The 19783-nt window shown below is 44.4% G+C and overlaps 1 long non-coding RNA gene across 2 annotated transcripts in view; it reads left to right on the top strand.

Annotated features, from left to right (window-relative positions):
• The window catches only part of LOC140741738 (uncharacterized), a 109275-nt gene that overhangs the window by 15574 nt on the left and 73918 nt on the right, over positions 1–19783 (top strand). For both annotated transcript variants that reach the window (XR_012102120.1, XR_012102119.1), the window contains exons 2-3: positions 6370–6423; positions 8127–8236. This is a non-coding gene — a long non-coding RNA (uncharacterized lncRNA). The remainder of the gene's footprint in view (positions 1–6369; positions 6424–8126; positions 8237–19783) is intronic.

The following is a 19783-nucleotide window of genomic DNA, read 5'->3' as shown; positions in this document are numbered from 1 at the left end:
CCATCAAAATGAGTCCACAGCCTCTCCTCTCAATCTTTGCAGCGTGGATCGCAAATTTAATCTGACCACAGCTAGCGAGAGGGAGAGGAAGACCAGTGAAATGCAGGCAGGTGGCAGTGAACATCCTCCCGTCCTCTGCACTCGTCCTCGTCAACTCCAACCACGCTCGGTGCCTCAATCGAGAGATGCATCGAAAGAGGGCGTGTCCAAGGTGGTGAAGGTCCTTAATGATGGTTGCCACCTTCTTGAAGCACCGTCTTTTGAAGATGTCCTTGATGGGGGGGGGGGGGGGGGAGGCTAGTGTCTATCACGGGGTTAGCTATGTCTAAAAGCTTCTGCAGCCTGTGACTGGTGCTGTGTTAGCTGTGACTCAGTGAGTAGCTTGGAGTCGGGTTGTGAGATCAAGTCCCACACTATGCTCAAAGCTGTTACTCCTGAGGATGAGGTTGACTCCTAACTCTAAGCTTGGTTGGCAAAGATGCAAAATCTAATGTGCCATTTAATTTCTTAATTGCTTCCAGTGATTTCAGATTACCTTTCCTCACAAGGAACAACAGGGAGGTGGATGTGCCTAGCTTTGTGTTTTTTCTAGCGTTATTTAAATTCGTGGGGCACAGTGGACGAGCAATTTGTTTGGTGATGTTCAGCTCCTTCATCCCTGCCCACCACCGAGGACATCCTCAAGTGGTGGAGACTCAGGAAGACAGCATCCATCACTAAGGATCCTCTCCATCTGAGGCTTGTCCTCTTCTCATTTCTACCATCAGGGAGGAGGTACACATTTAACAATTCAGAAGTAGCTTCTTCCCCTCCGCCATCAGCTTTCTGAAAGGCCCAAGAGCCTGTGAACACTACCTCACTGTTCCTCTTTACCGTTATTTGTTTATTTTTTGTAACTCAATAATTTTTATGTCCTCACCATACTGCTGTCACGTAACAACAAATTTCATGACATATGTCAGTGATAATAAACCTGACTTGATTCTGAAATAAACCTGAATCTGCCTTTGGTGTGAACTCATTGATGATACGCAGGCTGCTTCAGTCTCCGTTCTGTATAAATAAATCCCACAAAGGTTTGTTCTTTCCAAGCAAGAAGGGCGGTAATTTTAAACTGGAAAAACAATTCTACCAACAGTGTTTTATAAATCTTGTCAGGGAATCAGATTTCGAGGGCCCACTCTTAATATCCTGCCATGACTACAAGCTGTGCACCGCAGTTGTAACAAAAGAAACCTTATTTCATTTGAAATTTGTATTACTTGTTATTTTCAGTGTGTGAAATTGAGGCAAGCGAGGGTCTCCTCCCCCCCCCTCCCATCGCCCATCTTAAATGAATTTTACAGGAGCACCATTGAGAACGTATTGACAAGCTGCATCTCCATCTGGTATGAGAGCAGCCAAGCATCGGACAAGAAGTCCCAACAAAGGACTCTGAGAACGGCCGAGAGGAACATCAGGGTCTCCCTACCATCCATTTGGGACGTTTATCAGGAGCGCTGCGTGCACAGGGCCCTTACTATTATCAAGGATCCAATCCATCCATCCTACGTCCTCTTTGACTTTCTACCATCAGGCAGGAGACTCCGATGCATCAAAACAAGAATGGTCAGAATGGGGAAACGGTTTCTTCCCTCAGGGCATTAGGCTTCTGAACTCCTTGCCACTTGTTCGAAGTGTCACTGGTCAATTTGTTCTATACCTTACAATATACACTTTACGTTGTTTATTTATGCATAATTCAATTATAGACTTCGTTCTTACGATTCTAAGTTATTGCGTGTTGTAAGTGTGTTATGTGTACTACTGTACTTTACACCCTGGCCTGGAGAAACATTGTCTCGTTTGATGGTATACAAGTACTGTATGTAGTTCAGTGACAATAAACTTGACTTGGGCATTGGGCCTTATCATTCATGGACGGTTGCTATGTTAACTAACCTTTGTTGTTTTTTCCTTCTCTCTCTGTTGACACCAATCATCTGTGTCATTGAAACAGGCCCATCATGTTTATTCTGACCTCCAATGGTTTTCTTGTCTCCGAACATTCTTACAAACTTCTACAGATGTTCTGCAGACCGTATCCTGACTGGTTGCAGCATGGTTCTGTCTGGAAATGCAAATGCATAGGAACGTTAGAAGCTGCAGAGAGAAGTGGGCTCTGCCCAATACTTCACTGGCACATTTCTCCCCACCATCCGTAGTATCTTCAGGAGGTGCTGTCTCAAGAATGAAATATCCACATTGCCAAAGACCCCACCACATGGACCATGACATCTTGCTGCTACTGCTGAGCCCGAAATTCCTCTCCACCAGATTCAATTGAGCAATGTGACGCTTTGCTATCTCTGAGGGTGTTCGTTGAGGTTTTGGGCCAAGCTACCGACCTCGAGGCCAAGAAGCCTGGAGATGGGGCGAGAGCCCGTGATCCAGTCCATTTCTCGCCGATCTTGCTGATTAAAGCATTGAGGAAGATTGAAATCATCAAGGTGTGAGCAGAAGGCGAGCGGGTGTCGAGCACTGCGGACCAGCCTCTCGTTCGCTGCTGCCGGCAGGTGATGTCTGCCTGTGATGGTCAGCCTCTCCCTCTCGCTCGCTGCTCCCAGAGGGAAGGCCCCACATCCGAATGGTCAGCCTCTCCCTCTCGCTCGCTGCTCCCAGAGGGAAGGCCCCACATTCGAATGGTCAGCCTCTCCCTCTCGCTCGCTGCTCCCAGAGGGAAGGCCCCACATTCGAATGGTCAGCCTCTCCCTCTCGCTCGCTGCTCCCAGAGGGAAGGCCCCACATTCGAATGGTCAGCCTCTCCCTCTCGCTCGCTGCTCCCAGAGGGAAGGCCCCACATTCGAATGGTCAGCCTCTCCCTCTCGCTCGCTGCTCCCAGAGGGAAGGCCCCACATTCGAATGGTCAGCCTCTCCCTCTCGCTCGCTGCTCCCAGAGGGAAGGCCCCACATTCGAATGGTCAGCCTCTCCCTCTCGCTCGCTGCTCCCAGAGGGAAGGCCCCACATTCGAATGGTCAGCCTCCCCCTCTCGCTCGCTGCTCCCAGAGGGAAGGCCCCACATTCGAATGGTCAGCCTCTCCCTCTCGCTCGCTGCTCCCAGAGGGAAGGCCCCACATTCGAATGGTCAGCCTCTCCCTCTCGCTCGCTGCTCCCAGAGGGAAGGCCCCAAATTCGAATGGTTAGCCTCTCCCTCTCGCTCGCTGCTGTTGGAAGATTGGGCTGGAGTCCTGGATCTTGGGCAAGGCTTAATCGATGCAATTTGTGATATACAGAATGATGAATTTCGAGTTTCTAGTTCCTCCTTTTATCATTGCCATTTTGATTGAGGCAGCCTACAGATAACCAGTGACAGACTGAAATGAACTGAGTTAAACTGAATATGCCTGGACTCTTTCAATTCTGTGTTTTATATTCGATGTTTTTCACTCATATAGTTTCTCTTTTTTTCTTGGGCAATTTGGTTTTTTTCTTTGCACATGGGGGGTGGGGGGGGGGGGAGTGGTTGATGTTTACCTTTGAACGGGTTCCAGGGTTTTCTTTGTTTTGTGGCTGTCTGTGGGAAGACAAATCTCAGGGTTGTGTACTGAACACGTACTTTGATAATAGATGTACTTTCAATCTTTGAAGAACAGCTACTTCCCTTTAACCATTCATTTCTTAACCAAACTGGTATAACCTTAATTACTACAGTTTAGCAACACCATGAGCACTTTGATCATTTTCTACTAAAGCAGACTTACTTCCACCAAAATTTTTTGCTCTGTGTTCTTTCTTATAAAAATTGTGTATAATATACTGTATCTTCATATGTCTGAAGTTATTATGAATGCTGTTTATACGTCCACACTAGACCGGATAATTTTGAAAATGCCGGTTTTGCGTAAAAACGATAGGCGTCCACACTAGGCGTTTTTAAAAATATCTCTGTCCACATTAAAACAGATATTTCAGCGAATCTCCTCCTACTGCACTTGTGCAGGACGCATCTACTGAAAACAAGCGACATGTTTGGTGTTGAATCTCGCTCTGAAAGACGGTATGTGTTCGTTCAGCTACAGACTAGAAAAACTTAAACGATGGACAGCTGTTGGCTCTCGTACAGGAGGACTTAAAACTAAAAAAAAACAAATACTAGAGCGTATGGAGGCAACTGACAGGGAGTTCACTGACAGTATGACCCGGGTGACAACGAACATTGAAAAACTGACCAACTCTGTTGCATTAATAAAGCACCTTGTTAAATGTATAAAACATGTCTGCATCAGTGTTATCTTGTATTTCCATACAATGTTACATTAGGCTGTAACACATCTATTGTCAGAGAAGTACTTGCATAAATAGGTAAACCACCTTCATACGAGCAAGGACAGAAAACAGGGAAAAGTGAATAAACTTATTTATTCAGTAAGTTATGGGTCAAAGTATTTGGTGAGTACATTTCTAACTCTTCTGGCTTCAGTGTCATTGCCGTCTGTTCTGAAATTGTTAGGTTGCTTTCAAGAAAACATTGAAATGTCGTGCTGCTGTCACCATCTGTTCCGGCACGTCATGACATCGATTTTAGATTTCTCCGGTTACCCCATCCACACTGCTCTAGCCAATCCGGTGTTTTCAAAATTACACACTCTGGAGGGCGTTTTAGAAAAGATCCGTTTACGGGGGACGAAAACGCCGTTTTAGTGTGGACGGAGGGTAAAAACGAAGAGAGAAAGCTTCGGTTACGGATTTCTCCGGTGTAGTGTGGTCGTAGCCTTTCGATTTCAAATGGACTGAGGGGTTTGATATATTTGTGTGCTTGTGGTTTTACTCATATTCTCTATGTGCTTGTATAGCAAGGACTGGGCCTCAGGCTGTGGTGTCACTGGCGGGGAGGATGTATTGTGTGTGACTGTTAGTGCTGTACTTTGCACATTGACCCCATAGTAATGCTGTCTTGTTTGGCTGTATTCATGTATAGTTGAATGACAATTAAACTTGAATTGAATGTATGATGCCATTACCTGCGATGCTGCTGATGGTAAGTTTTTCATTGCACCTGGTCAAACAATTACTTGTGCACGTGACAATAAACTCAACTTGGACCTTGACTTCGGTAGGTTAATGCTTCAGCCACTATGGCCGCATGCTGCTACATCCATGGGTATTATATTCCAAGTTGGTCCTGAATATCCTCTTTCTTAGCTTTTGGACAAAATTTCCACCAGATATTGATTGCTGGATCTTATTGGACCCCATCCCTTAACATGGGTTTCCATGACTACCAGTTTTGTATTGAATGCATTAGGTCCAAGGCTGGGAATTAAACCCCAGGCTGCTGATTGGCTTGCCTTAAGTTAGGTACCACAATATATTCACTAGTTAGTGCAACGGCTTTTCCACATTAAAAATTCTCCCACACAAGTCTCCTGTTATCGTTGGATACGATGAACAAACACCATGTTCACCAATTGAACTATCATGGGGACTGGTTACCACTTTACCTTAAGTTAAAGTAGAACCACAGGCCATTCAGCCCATTGACATGCTAGAATCTATGCACCTCACAAATTTCCACACCACTGAGGACATCTTCAAAAGGTGATGCCTCAAAATGGTTGAGACAGGTGAGGGGGAGGGAGGGGGAGGGTGGAGACAAAGACTGGATGGTGGCAAACAGAGACATAAAGACCCACCTTTGGGCAGTTTCATGTAAGTTTCAATGAAGTGTACAATGTACTGTGTATGTTAATCAAAATGGCTTCTTTGGTTTACTAGAGTAGGAATGCTTTTATGTTTGATAAGTGTTTCCTCTCGCAGTTGTTTAGCTTTGGACTTGCTGATATGGGGATTGTATTCATTTGTTAACCAATGGCAAATGTTATTTTGTCTTGTGAGGCTGGGAGCTTGGGGGTTTCGCGGTCTTTTCGGGGGAGGCGGGAAGGAGACGCCGAGGAAGGTGGACGTGCACTGCACTGTTCGGTCGACCACCGGGGGTGGTCCCAGGTGCGAGGACGTGGAGGTCGGAGGAAAGTGACGAGGGGTCAAATGGTTCGATGGTTGAGCTCCAACGATGTGCACTAAACTGATTGAACTTTGATAAATTGGCGCCTTTTACTTTATTTTCTTTTCCTTCATATATATTGTATTGCATAGTACTCTTTTAGTTTTAGTAAAATCTTTAAAGTGTATTCCATAACGGTATCTGGTGTGAGTTTGATATCGTGTGTGTACGAGCGGCATAAACTTGATTCTCACAGCACCTGCGTGTACGGGAGGTGGGGTTGGTGAGTGGCTGGATCTCCTTTTCCCCTAGACATACACTAGCCTGTTGGGTAAGTGTTACAGAAGGATTACCAACGGAAACATTAACTTGATTTCTCTCTCCACAGTTGTTGACTGACCTGCTGAGTGTTTCTAGCAGTTCCTGTTTTATTTAAATTCAGGTATTCCAAATCTGCAGATCTTTGATTTCCTTATTTTTCTTTAATTGCTGTTTTGCCTTCAACCATGTAAGTTTGGAACTGTGAAATTGAAATAAAAATGGAAAATATTGGAAAAGCTCGGTGTCTAGAAGGTTCTGTGAGGAAGGACAGAGGTGAAATATGGGTTGATCGCTTTTCATCAAAAGTGCACTGTCATTTGGTTTTAAATTCCACAGCCCTCTCCCCAGAGTTAAAGTGGGAGTATCCCAACAGCAGGACTTCAGTGTCACAGAGTGATACAGCATGGAAGTCGGCCCTTCGGCCCAGCTCATCCATGTTGACCAAATTGTCTGCCTGAGTTAACCCTGTCTGGCCTATATTCTTCAACTTTTGCTATCCATTCATCCTTAAACTTCCTGATTGAACCTGCCTTGACCACTTTCCCAGGCAGCTCGTTCCATATGTGCAACTGCAACGTGACGTCACAGCTCCCAAACTCAAAATACCGTTTTCCTTCTTCACCACTCTTTCCAATAGTGTTGCTGCTATCAGGGAACTACATTCTTATACCTCTGCAACACACACAAAATGCTGGAGGAACTCAGCAGGCCAGGCAGCGTCTATGGAAAAGAGCACAGCCGACGTTTCGGGCCGACGCCCTTCATTCGGCCAAAAACGTCAACTGTTTATTCTTTTCCATAGATGCTGCCTGCAAAGTTCCTCCAGCATTTTGTGTGTGTTGCTCGGATTTCAAGCGTCTGCAGATTTCCTCGTTTGCTAGAAACATGGAAACATGGAAACATAGAAACATAGAAAACATACAGCACAATACAAGCCTTTCGGCCCACAAAGCTGTGCCGAACATGTCCCTACCTTAGAACTACCATAGCCCTCTATTTTTCTAAGCTCCATGCAGCCATCCAGGAGTCTCTTAGAAGACCCTATCGTTTCCGTCTCCATCACCACCGCTGGCAGCCCATTCCACGCACTCACCACTCTCTGCATAAAAAACTTACCCCTGACATCTCCTCTGTACCTACTTCCAAGCACCTTAAAACTATGCTCTCTCATGATAGCCGTTTCAGCCCTGGGGGAAAGCCTCTCATTATCTTGTACACCTCTACCAAGTCACCTCTCATCCTCCGTCTCTCCAAGGAGATTAGACCAAGTTCACTCAACCTGTTCTCATAAGGCATGCTCCCCAATCCAGGCAACATCCTTGTAAATCTCCTCTGCACCATTTCTATGGTTTCCACGTCTATGGGAGGGGAATCTCATTGAAACCTATCGTGTCTTGAAAGGCCTAAATAGAGTGGACGTGGAGAGGATATTTCCAATAGTAAGAGAGTCTAGGACCAGAGGGCACAGCCTCAGAATACAAGGAAGTCTCTTTAGAACAGAGATGAGGATGAATTTCTTTGGCCAGAGGGTGGTGATCCTGTGGAATTCATTGCCACAGACGGCTGTGGAGGCAAGTCACTAGGTATATTTAAAGTGGAGTTTGATAGGTTCTTGATTAGTAAGATTGTGAAAGGTTACAAGGAGAAGGCAGGAGAATGGGATGAGGGTGACAATAAATCAGCCATGATGAAATGGTAATGCAGACTCAATGGGCTGAATGGCCTAAATCTGATCCAACATCTTATGGTCTTGGGGTCATTGTTACAAGCTGAATTGTGATGTTTTCATGAAGCAGTTATCTACTCTGCATTTTATTTCTGCAGCCTCAGGATGTTACACGTGAAAATGAGTATAGTGTACAAAATCGACGAAGGACAAGCACGTTGACCTTCAGCTGGAAAACGGAACCATCCGAGCACTGGGAAAGGAGGAGGTAAAGAGTCAAGTGAAACCGTATTTAGGTATCTGTGACTCCGGGGTGAATGGGAAATGGAAACCTGTTTTCCTGAGCTGCCCCGACTCTGTGTGTCTGTCTCATATGAGCGGCGTGTGTTAATAGGCTGGTCTCTGACAGGCAGCGTGGTACAAATTATGCAGGAAGGGTGGTGAAAATCTGAAGATGTGCCTTCCTATTTATCCAGGCAATTATAACAAGCTATTTGATAGCTGCTACAGCAAACTGCTGAGCTGATGTAAGTTCACTCAAATGTACACAGCTGAATTCCTTTACCTTGGAATGTTACTCTTGGCAAGTGTCGAGGGATGTAACACCCACACCCTTAAATCCAACAAGACCATGGGGTTTTATTTCAAAAGAAGGGAGAGACAGCAGTGTGTGTCTTTCCCCAGCAGTTCAGCTTTCTGCAGATAACTGCAGGCAGTCCATAACACATTCCACCCCGGGCTTTACTCAGTGTCCGGTTTCCAAAAGGAACTCGGCAAAATTGTCATCCTGGGGATTGAGGGATTGGAAACCGAAGAAGAAGCAAGTCATTAGCTGGCTCAAAATCCAGGGAAGAATTTGAGGGAAATATCTCCAAGAGTTGTGGACACAACTCAGTCTTTCATACAAAACAACCTTCCGTCTATACTACCCGCTGCTCCGGGAAAGCTGCCAACATAATCAAAGACCCTCCCACCTCGGTCATTCTCCCTCATCACCCCCCTTCCATCGGGTAGAAGATACAAAAGCTCGAGCACACGCACCTACAAGCTTAAGGACATCTTCCATCGCCCAGTTATGAGACCTCTGCAGGGCAGCATGTTGAAGTAGCAGTTAGCGTAATGCTTTACAGCGCCAGCGGTTAAGGTTCAATTCCCTCCGCTGTCTGTAAGGAGTTTCTCGTTTTCCTTGTGACCATGTGGATTTTTTTCCAAGTGCTCTAGGTTCCTCCCACATTCCAAGGTTAGGGTTGGCAAGTTGTGGGCAGGCTGTGTTGGTGCTGGCAGCATGGTGACACTTGTCGGCTGCCCCCCAGCACACCCTCAGACTGTGCTGTAGCTGAAGAAGGGTCTCGGCCTGAAACATCGACATCTATTCCATTCCATAGATGCTCCCTGACCCATTGAATTCCTCCGGCATTTCGTGTGTGTTGCTTGGATTTCCTGCATCTGCAGATTTTCTTGTGTTTACGACACATTTCTCTGTATGTTTCCAAGTTTCAATGTACATGAGACATATAAAACTCATCTTCCTTTTTTTGCTTTCTCTCACGAACGGACCACTTTGTATGACAAAGTTGAACTCTTGATCCTGCAGTCTACCTTGTCATGGCATTTTCAACTTCCTGTCTACCTGGACTACACTTTCCCTGTAACTATAACACTTTATTCTGCAACATGAGTGAATCTGCAGATGCTGGAAGTAAATAAAAACACAAAATGCTGGCAGAACTCAGCAGGCCAGACAGCATCTATGGGAGGAGGTAGTGACGATGTTTCGGGCTGAAACCCTTCATCAGGAGTGAAGTAACATGGGATGGTCGAGGGGGGGATAAGAAGTGGGCGGAGGGATGAAGTAGAGAGCTGGGAAGTGATAGGCTGGAGGGAAATGGGCTAGGGGGAAGATGGAGAATTATGGGAAATAAAAGAGAAAGAAAGGTAGTGCTGGAGGGAGATTATAGTGAGGGGGGGAAAAGAGAGAGAAAGAGAACCAGACTAAAATTATAGATAGGGATGGGGTAAGGGGGGGGCAGGGGTATCAACGGAGGTCTGTGAGTTGAATGTTCATGCCGGCAGGTAGGAGGCTACCTAGGCGGGAGATAAGGTATTGCTCCATCGATCTGCGTGTGGCCTCATCTTGACGGTAGAGGAGGCCATGGACAGACATATCGGAGTTGGAGTGGTCTGTGGAATTGAAGTGTGTGGTTTATTCTGCATTCGGTTTTTGTTTTCCTTTATGTACCACTTCAATGTAGTTATGTATGGAATGATGTTTCTGGATGGCATGCACACAAAAGCATTTTACTGTATCTCAGTACATGACAATGATAAACCAAGTCCAACTTCACTATCAGGAGGAGAGGTGATGTTTTGTATTTCTCAAAGTTCAAAGTAGTTTTACTATCAAGGAACCTTTATGTCACCATGTATGACCTTGAGATTCACTTTTTGCAGGCATTCTCAAGAAAATAAAATACCATAGAACCAATGAAAAACTACATAAACAAAGGGTCTCAGCCCAAAAAGTTGACTACTCATTTGAACGGATGCTGCCCGACCTGCTGAGTTCATCCAGCTTGTTTATACGTGTTGATTTGACCACAGCATCTGCAGTGTACTTTGTGTTACATAAACAAAGACTGACATACAACCACTGTGCAAAAGAGAACAAATTGTGCAAATAAATATAGGTTGTGGAATCAGTTCAGTGCTGAGATGAGTGGAGTTACCCGCGCTGATTAAGGAACCTGATGGTTGTAGGGTAATAACTGTTCCTGAACCTGGTGGTGTGGGATCTGAAGCTCCTGTACCTCCTGCCCCACGAGAAGAGAGCGTGGCCTGGATGGTGGAGATCCTTCATGATGTATGCGACTCCTTGGAGATGTGCTCATTGATGGGGAGGGCTTTGCCTGTGAGGGGCTAGGCCAACTTTCCTGAGCTTTGGTGTATCCATACAAGGCCATGATGCAAACTGGTAGGGTACTCTCCACCGTGCATCTCGGGAAGTGTATCAAAGCTTAGATGATGTGTCGAATCTACACAAATTTCTAAGAAAGTAGAGGCGCTTTGTGATGGCACGTATGCACTTGTCCCAGAACAGATCCTCTGATATAATGTCAAAGAATTTAAAGCTGCTGGCCCTCTCCACCTCTGATAGGCAACTAATTGCCCAGTGCATCTTTGGAATGTGGGAGGTAAACAGAGCACCACTCATATTGTCATAGAAAGAAGTTGTAAAGTCCAGAAAGAGGATTCAATGTCAGGATCAAACTCAGGCCCCTGGAGATATGAGGCAGCTGCACTAAACTGCTGTACCAGCATGTTCCACCACCAGCTCCTTTTCAAGATGGACCGAAAATTCCCATAAATTTTCAATCCATATTGAAAAGGACTGCCTCAGAAAGCATTACAGGCACAATAGTTTCTGCAGATGCTGGAAATCTTGAGCAACGCACAAAAAATGCTGGAAGGACTCAGCGGGTCAGGCAGCATCTATGGAGGGGAATAAATAGTCGGTGCTTCAGGCTGATACCCTTTATCAGGACCGGAAAGGAAAGGGGAAAGTGCCAGAATAAAAGATGGGGGAGGGGGAGGGGAAGGAGTACAAGCTGGTAGGTGATAGGTGAATCCAGATGAGGGGACAAGGTGGGTGAGGGGTATGATGTAAGAAGCTGTGAGCTGATAGGTGAATCCAGTTGAGGGGATAGGTGGGTGAGGGGGATGATGTAAGAAGCTGTGAGCTGATAGGTGAATCCAGTTGAGGGGATAGGTGGGTGAGTGGGGGGATGATGTAAGAAGCTAGGAGCTGATAGGTAGACAGTGTCCTGGCCAAAACCTATCACTGAATAACAAAATCAGATGTCATCACTTCGCAGTTTGTGGGAGCTTACTCCACAACACCCTAAGGTTATGATATGGGCTATGGAATTGCAGATCTTCTTAGATAGATGTTGATGACTGGAAATAGTTTTCACATTAATTCCAGCACCATTCATTGTAATGTTGTGCCGAATAACAGAATAATCCACCAATAAACCTAAGATTTGTTCTATGCTATAATTGTGGCTATACTTGACTGTTGGTGTTGGCTCATCTTCAACTTTCCATCTAGATTCTTTATGTGATTTTTATATAAGTTTGCACTGGTATAGGGAGGGCAGTTACCTCAGTCAGTCGAGCCTTCTGTGAGGAAATTAAACTCTTTGTTTATGTTGAAGGAACGTGTCTGTAAACTGCAGAAATTCCAAGAGCCCACTTTTTAAAAAATCCCTGGTGAATTTTGAAATATACGAAGGACGGGAGAATTTATAAAGAGGCATTGAAGAAAGACAAAGGTGACATTTCTATAGCACCGCATGTAGCCCTTTCAGAAACCTATTGAATACAGAAAGACCTAGATAGTGTGGATGCAGCGAGAATGCTTCCTATAGTGAGGAAGTCAAGGACCAAAGGGCATAACCTCAGAATAAAGGAACGTCCCTTTGGAGCTGAGATCAGGAGAAATTGCAGGCAGAGTTTTCCAACCTTTTTTATGCAATGGACCCCTACCAGTAACCAAGAGGTCAGTAGACCCCACGTAGGGGCACAGACAGCTGTGGAGGACAGGCATTAGATATATTTAAAGTGGAGGTTGATAGATTCTTGATTAGTAAGTGTGGCAAATTTTATGAGAAGGCAGGAGAATGGGGTTGATGATGGAATGGCAGAGCTGACTCAATAAGCCGAGTGGCCCAATTCGACTTCTATGTCTTTTGGTCTTATGTCGCAGAATGTTTTACAGTCAGTGAAACATATTTGGAGAGGGAGGAAGCACAATAGTTGCACTGCAAGTTTCCATGACAATGACCAGATATGAATGTGTTTTACTAATAGCGAATGCGGGAATGAAAGATGGAGAGGGTAGTGGAGAGAAGACGCCTGCACTTCATCCATATGGGATATTTTACAGCAACCTGACAGTGCTGATAAGGCCTTTGTTAAGTGTGTCTCATCCGAAAGACAGTCCCTCAGCATTGAAAGCATTCGGTGTTGATAATAAACTTTAAAACTTTCGAAAGCAAAAGTGTCAGGCAGTGGATGAAGAATATAGAGGTCCTACACCACCAGTTTCAGCAACTTTCCAACAACATCAGGTTCTTGAGCTCACACGCACTACCCTGATCCTCCTTAGCAAGAGAATGCTACAGACTCTGAATTGTCTCCACAACCAAGGCACACTTTCAAGGATTCTACAACTCAAGGTCTCTATTATTTATCACTCACACACATATATATAAACTGTATACAGATGTCCCCCGCTTTACAAATGTTCACTTTACGCCACTTCACTTTTACAAAAGACCTACATTAGTAACCTGTTTTCCATATAACAATTACAGCACGGAAACAGGCCATCTCAGCCCTTCTAGTCCGTGCCGAACGCTTACTCTCACCTAGTCCCACTGACCTGCACTCAGCCCATAACCCTCCATTCCTTTCCTGTCCATATACCTATCCAATTTTTTTTTAAATGACAAAATCGAACCTGCCTCTACCACTTCTACTGGAAACTCGTTCCACATTTTTGTTTTCGCATTACAAAGAGGATGTTCACTTTTACGAAAAATTTTCCTATATAAATTAATGGTTCTTCGCTTTACGCCATTTCGCTTTAAGAAAGTTTTCATAGGAACGCTCTACCTTTGTAAAGGGGGGCGGGGGCACCAAAATACTGTATGCAAATTGTGTCTTCTTTTGCACATTGGGAGTCAGTCTTTAATCATATATTCTTTTTCATATGAAATGATATTTCAATAAGATTGAACAAGTACAAAGAACATTTACAAGGATGTTGCCAGGTCTGGAGAATTTGAGTTATAAAGAAAGATTGAATAGATTAGAACTTTATTCCATAGAAGGTAAAAGATAGAGGGGAGATTTGATGGAGGTATACAGAATTATGAGGGTATAGGTCGGGTAAACGCAAGCAGGCTTTTTCCACTGAGGTTAGGTTAAGGGTAAAAAGTGAAATGTTTAAAGGGAACATGGGCGGAAACTTCTTCACTCAGAGGGTGGTGAGAGTATGGAATGAGCTGCCAAGTGGTGGATGTGATTTTGATTTCAATGTTTGAGGGAAGTTTGGATAGCTGCATGGATGGGAGGGATAAGGAGGGCTATGGCCCAGGTGTAGGTCAATGGGACTAGGCAGAATAAATGGTTTGGCATGGACTAGATGGGCTAAAGGGCTTGTTTCTGTGCTGTTATGTTCCGTGATTCCACGACTCTGTATATTCTACTGTATTTCTTTATTTTCATGTGCATGTCTGCAACGAGATAAACCCCACATGACATATATGTACTTTGCTAATAAATTTGACTTGGACTTTGACCTCCTGCACTACATGATTGTACCTCTGTCTCTTTTGTCTGCAGTAAGGTCTGGTTTCAGCACCATCTTTTTTACCCTCTGTTGCCTGCCTTGTAAAATTTATATTCTGTCATCTGTACATATGTACCAGTGATGCGCTGCAAGCAACGTTTTCGTTGTACCTATACCAACCGTAATTATGCACATGATAATAAGCACAACTTGACTTGTGTTTGAACCGATACGGGCGAATGGAGTTCAGACAAAGGCTGAATTCAATGGAATTGGAATACTATTCTCACATGTACTGAGGAACTTTGAAAGACATAGTTTTGCATACCATTCATACAAATCATTTCTGTGAATCTGTGGAATTCATAGCCACAGGTGGCTGTGGAAACCAAGTCATTGGGTATATTTAGGGCAGAAGTTGATAGATTCTTGATTAGTCAAATAATGAAGGGATACAGGGAGAAGGCAGGAGAAAGTGTCTGAGAAGGAAAAAGGATCAGCCTTGATGAAATGGCGGAGCAGACTCGATGGTCCAAACGGCCTAATTCTGCTCCCATATCTTATGGTCTTATTTGAAAACTTAAGTACGTCAGGGTAATACAACGAAAAATCAAGGTCAGAGTTCACAATGAAGTGTCTCAATTCACCCATTGATCCTCTCACCTGTTTCCACCTATCACCTGTCAGCCCTTGTTCTTCCCCCCGCCTTCCCTTCACCTTTTTACCGGCTATCTCTCCTGTTTCTTTCAATCCAGATGAAATATTCACTCTCCATTTTCCTCCACAAAATGCAGAATATTTTGTTTTTGACACGGGATATTGTAATCCGTTTCAGACGAAGTGCAGTGCAGGTAGACGATAAGATGTAAGGCCATGGTGAGATTGGATGTGGGGTTAGGAGCCCGTCTTATCATCCTCAGGAACCATCTATAGTTATGTAACAGCAGGAGAGAAGCTGTCCCTGAGCTTGCTGGTATGTGTTTTCAAACTTTTACATCTTCTACTCAATGGAAGGAGAGGAACATAGAACATACAGCACAGGAACAGGCCAATTTGTCCATAATGTTGTGCCAAACCAACTAAAAAGCTCATCAAAGACACACAAACACTAATTCTTCCAACCAATGCAATGTCCGTATCCCTTCATCTTCCTCACATTCATGTGCCTAGCCAAAAATCTCAATGTATTTGCCTCTACCAGCATTCCAGGCAGCACATCCCAGGCATCCACCACTCTGAGTAAAAGACTTACCCCTCACATCCCCCTTGAACCTACCCCCTCTCACCTTCAATGCATGCCCTCTGGTGTTTGACATTTCAACCCTGGGAAGCAGATACTCCCTGTGTGTTCTATCTATGCCTCGCATAATCTTATAAACCTCTGTCAGATCTCCCCTCAGCCTGTGGCACTCTAAAGAAAACAACCCAAGTTTATCCAGCCTCTCATGATAGCTCACGCCCTCTAAACCAGGCAGTGTCCTGGTGAACCTCTTCTGCAGCCTTTCTAAAGCCTCAACATCCTTCCTGTAGTGGGGTGACTAGAACTGTACGCAATACTCCAGATGTGGCCAAACCTGAGTTTTATAAATTGCAACGTGACCACCTGTCTTTTGAACTCAACGCCTCAGCTAATAAAAGCAAGCATTCCATGAGCCTTCTTAAACATCTTATCGACATGTGTAGCCAATTTCAAGAGAAGAGAAAATGTCTAGGGAGGGTGAGAGCTTTGATTATGTTGGCTGCATTACTGAGGCAGCAAGAAGTACAGATAGATACATAGGGAGGAGGCTGAGCAGTCTTAAAATCTCCTCCTCATTTTGTACAGCATGAAGATAATCTGTGGCTCCTGCAGACCTCTGGACATGTTAAGAGGGATTCCATCAAGGGGCTTGAGTCCGCCATTCTCTCTGGGTCAGTAGATGCTGCGATCCACTTCAGCTAGACGAGGCCCAGGAGAGACAAGGAGTGAAAGGGCTCCAGTCATCTGCAGCTGTGTCCTGTTCCTATCTCAACAAAAACCCCGTCAGCTCCATAAATTGTGGATCAGGCACCAACTGACCCATGCTGAATAAGTTCAGCTAAACACAAACTGTCACATCAGAGTAATAAAAAAGGGGGGAAAGTTACGATAGGGAAGTGAAAAATGGTTCAGATAAAGAAACAAGTGCTATTACAATTTTTTTTTGTTAGCACCATAAATTACTTGGCACGTCAAATTGACATAGCTGAGAGGTAAAATTTTCCAGCAGCTACAAGCAGCTGGAGGTGATATTTTCAAGGGCAAATTTGACACACCCACTTTGATCCCAATTATTTTCCTACAGACTCTGATTAGTGAGCTATTTGTGGTCAGGGCTGCCCATCAGTCACTCCCATCTCTGTTAGACAAAATCCAAATTCATCTTCCTTATTATTTTGTCAGCTTTATTCTTCTGAGGTGAGCCACAACATTGCTTTTGAGGATTTATTACCAACGAAACCCAACAAAATGATGTGGTTGTGAAATAGTGGCATCTCTCCAATTCCATTGTGGCATTATCTTGCCACTCTGTCTATCCATTGTTTTATTTGACATCATTCCCTCAACGTTTTCAATCACGTTAAATTTTCCTTTGACAGATCAGTGCTTTCAGGTTGCAAAGCGGGTCTTTTCTAAGCTGAACAAAGGTAGTTGTTTAAGGCCGAGGGAGATGGACGCTTGTTCAGCAAGGGGTTAAAATGACTTGGTTGGAGGCATGGAATGTATGGTTGCTAGCTTTGTTAATGGTATTAGCAATGGCTCTTCACATGGCCTTAGATCACCTGGACAATAAAACACCTATGTTTGGATGCTGTATGTTGACTAGCTCAGCATTCCCACAGTCCCCATCAATAAGTGAGAGAACCTGGGCCTCCGAACCTCACTCTGCAATTGGATCCTCAACTTCCTAACTGGAAGACCACAATCTCTGCAGACAGGTATTAATAACTCCTCCACACTGACGATCAACACTGCTGCACCTCAGGGGTATGTGCTTAGCCCACTGCTCTACTCCCTCTATATTTTATATTGACTCTGTGGCTGGTATAGCTCAAATAGGATCTATAAATCTGCTGATGATACAACCATTGTTGGTAGACCCTAGAAAGGAGATGAGAGGGTGTACAGGAATGAGATCTACCAGCTAGTTGAGTGGTGTTGCAACAGGACGAAAGAGCTGGTTGTGGACTTCAGGAAGAGTAAAAGACTAGGGAACACGAACCAGTCCTCAGAGGGATCAGTAATGGAGAAAGTGAGCAATTTCAAGTTCCTGGGTGTCAAGATCTCTGAGGTTCTAAACTGGTCCCAACACATCGATGCAGCTATAAAGGAGGAAAGATATTTCATTAGGAGTTTGAAAAGATTTGGTTTGTCAACTAAAACACTTTACTTCTATAGATGTACTGTGGAGAGCATTCTGACAGGCTGCATCACTGCCTGGTATGGGGTGGGGGGCTACTGCACAGGACCGAAAGAAGCTACAGAAAGTTGTAAAATTAATCAGCTACCATCACCCAGGGCATACTCTCTTCTCATTGTTACCATCAGGAAGGAGGTACAGAAGCCTGAAGGCACACAGACAGCAAATCAGGAACAGCTTCTTCCCCTCTGAAGTACAATTGCTAAATGGACTTTGAAGTCATGAATACTACCTCACTTTTTTAATATATTATTTCTGTTTTTGCACTATTTTTAATCTATTCAATATACATATATTGATTTGCTTATTTATTTCTCTTTCTATATCATGTATTGCATTGTACTGCTGGCTGTTGTTAACTTAACAAATTACACAACACAAGCAGATGATAATGAGCCCAATTCTGTTTCTGATTAAGATAGGTAGGTAGTAAATTTGGAAGTTGAATCCACACCCTTCTAACGTCATAAATCCTGCAAATGAACTGCAGAACGTACTGCACTGAAACAGGCCCTTTGGCCAATGGAATTTGTGCCGAACTATGTAAGACAGTGACACAAAGTCCCTTCTGCCTTCACTAGTCCATATCCCTCCATTCTCTGCATATCAACGTACTTACGTAAGAGCCTCTATCACCACTCCTGGCAGTGAATTCTAGGCAGCACCACTCTGTGTCAAAAACCCATCCTGCACATCGCCTGTGAACCTCCTCTACCTAGTAAAGTGGGCACACGTTGTATATTTGTGATCTTCTGCTGCTATAGTTCACCCAATGTGTTGTGCATTCAGAGATACTCTTCTGCACACCACTGTTGTGACAGATGCTTATTTGAATTACTGTCACCTTCCTGTCTGCTTGAACCAGTCTAGCCATTCTCCTCTGAACTCCCTCACTAAAATGACGTTTGCTCCCACAGAAGTGCCGCTCACTAGAGGTTTTTTTTTCATTTTTTGCATCATTCTCTAGAGACTGTTGCGCATGAAAATCCCAGAAGGTCAGCGGTTTCTGAGATACTCAAACCACCCCGCCTGGCACCAATAATTATTCCACGGTCAAAGTCGCTTAGATCACATTTCTCCCTCATTCTGACGTTTGGTCTGAGCAACAGCAAATGTCTGCATGCTTTTATGCCTTGAGTTGCTGCCACATAATTGACTAACAAGCAGGTGTACAGGTGCAAGGAAGTCTGCAGATGCTGGAAATCCAAAGCAACACACACAAAATGCTGAAAGAACTCAGCAGGTCAGGGAATATCTGTCAAAAAGGGTAAACAGTTGACGTTCAGGCCGAAATCCTTCTTCAGTGCACAGGTGTACTTAATAAAGCGGCCAGGGAGTGTATATTTCAGGAATAAAAATTGCCAGAGATGTTACCTCCAGAGGAGTCATTGTTAGGAGGAAAATAATGCTGATCAAGGACTCGAGGATGACAGATTGCTTTCTCTGAAGCATTCAGCTTGTGTACTCTCCGCGTAAAAGCAAAGGTTAACCGTTCCTCATTCCCGCTGAGAGACAATACTTCCACAACGTTTTGCTTTGCACTTCATCAATCAGCCAGATCCGGAAGGGAAGTCATGTAAGGCTGTGAACTGACAACAGACAAGTGTTTCCCCACAGTGCAACCCCGAGAGATATCAATCACGCCCAACCTTTTAACTGGGCTCTTACACCCGTCTGCCATTTTGATAAATGTCCCATTGCAGGAAGCTGCAACTGACCATTCAAGATTGTTTAAGATTCAAGATTGTTTAACGTCATTTCCAGCACACAAGTGTAAAGGAGAACAAAATAATTGTTACTCTGCACTCAGTGTAGCACAAAAAAACACTAACAAGAGAAAATCTGCAGATGCTGGGAATCCAAGCAACACACACAAAATTCTGGAGGAACCCAGCAGGCCAGGCAGCATCTCCGGAACTACAGTCGACATAATTGGCCGAAGGGTTTCGGCCCGAAATGCCGACTGTACTTTTTTCCATAGATGCTGCCTGGCCTGCTGAGTTCCTCCAGCATTTTGTGT

The sequence above is a fragment of the Hemitrygon akajei genome, chromosome 19 (genome assembly GCF_048418815.1).
Source record: "Hemitrygon akajei chromosome 19, sHemAka1.3, whole genome shotgun sequence".
NCBI classification, from domain to species: domain Eukaryota; kingdom Metazoa; phylum Chordata; class Chondrichthyes; order Myliobatiformes; family Dasyatidae; genus Hemitrygon; species Hemitrygon akajei.
The sequence above is the reverse complement of the archived record's forward strand: the minus strand, read 5'-3'. Positions and strand labels throughout refer to the sequence as shown.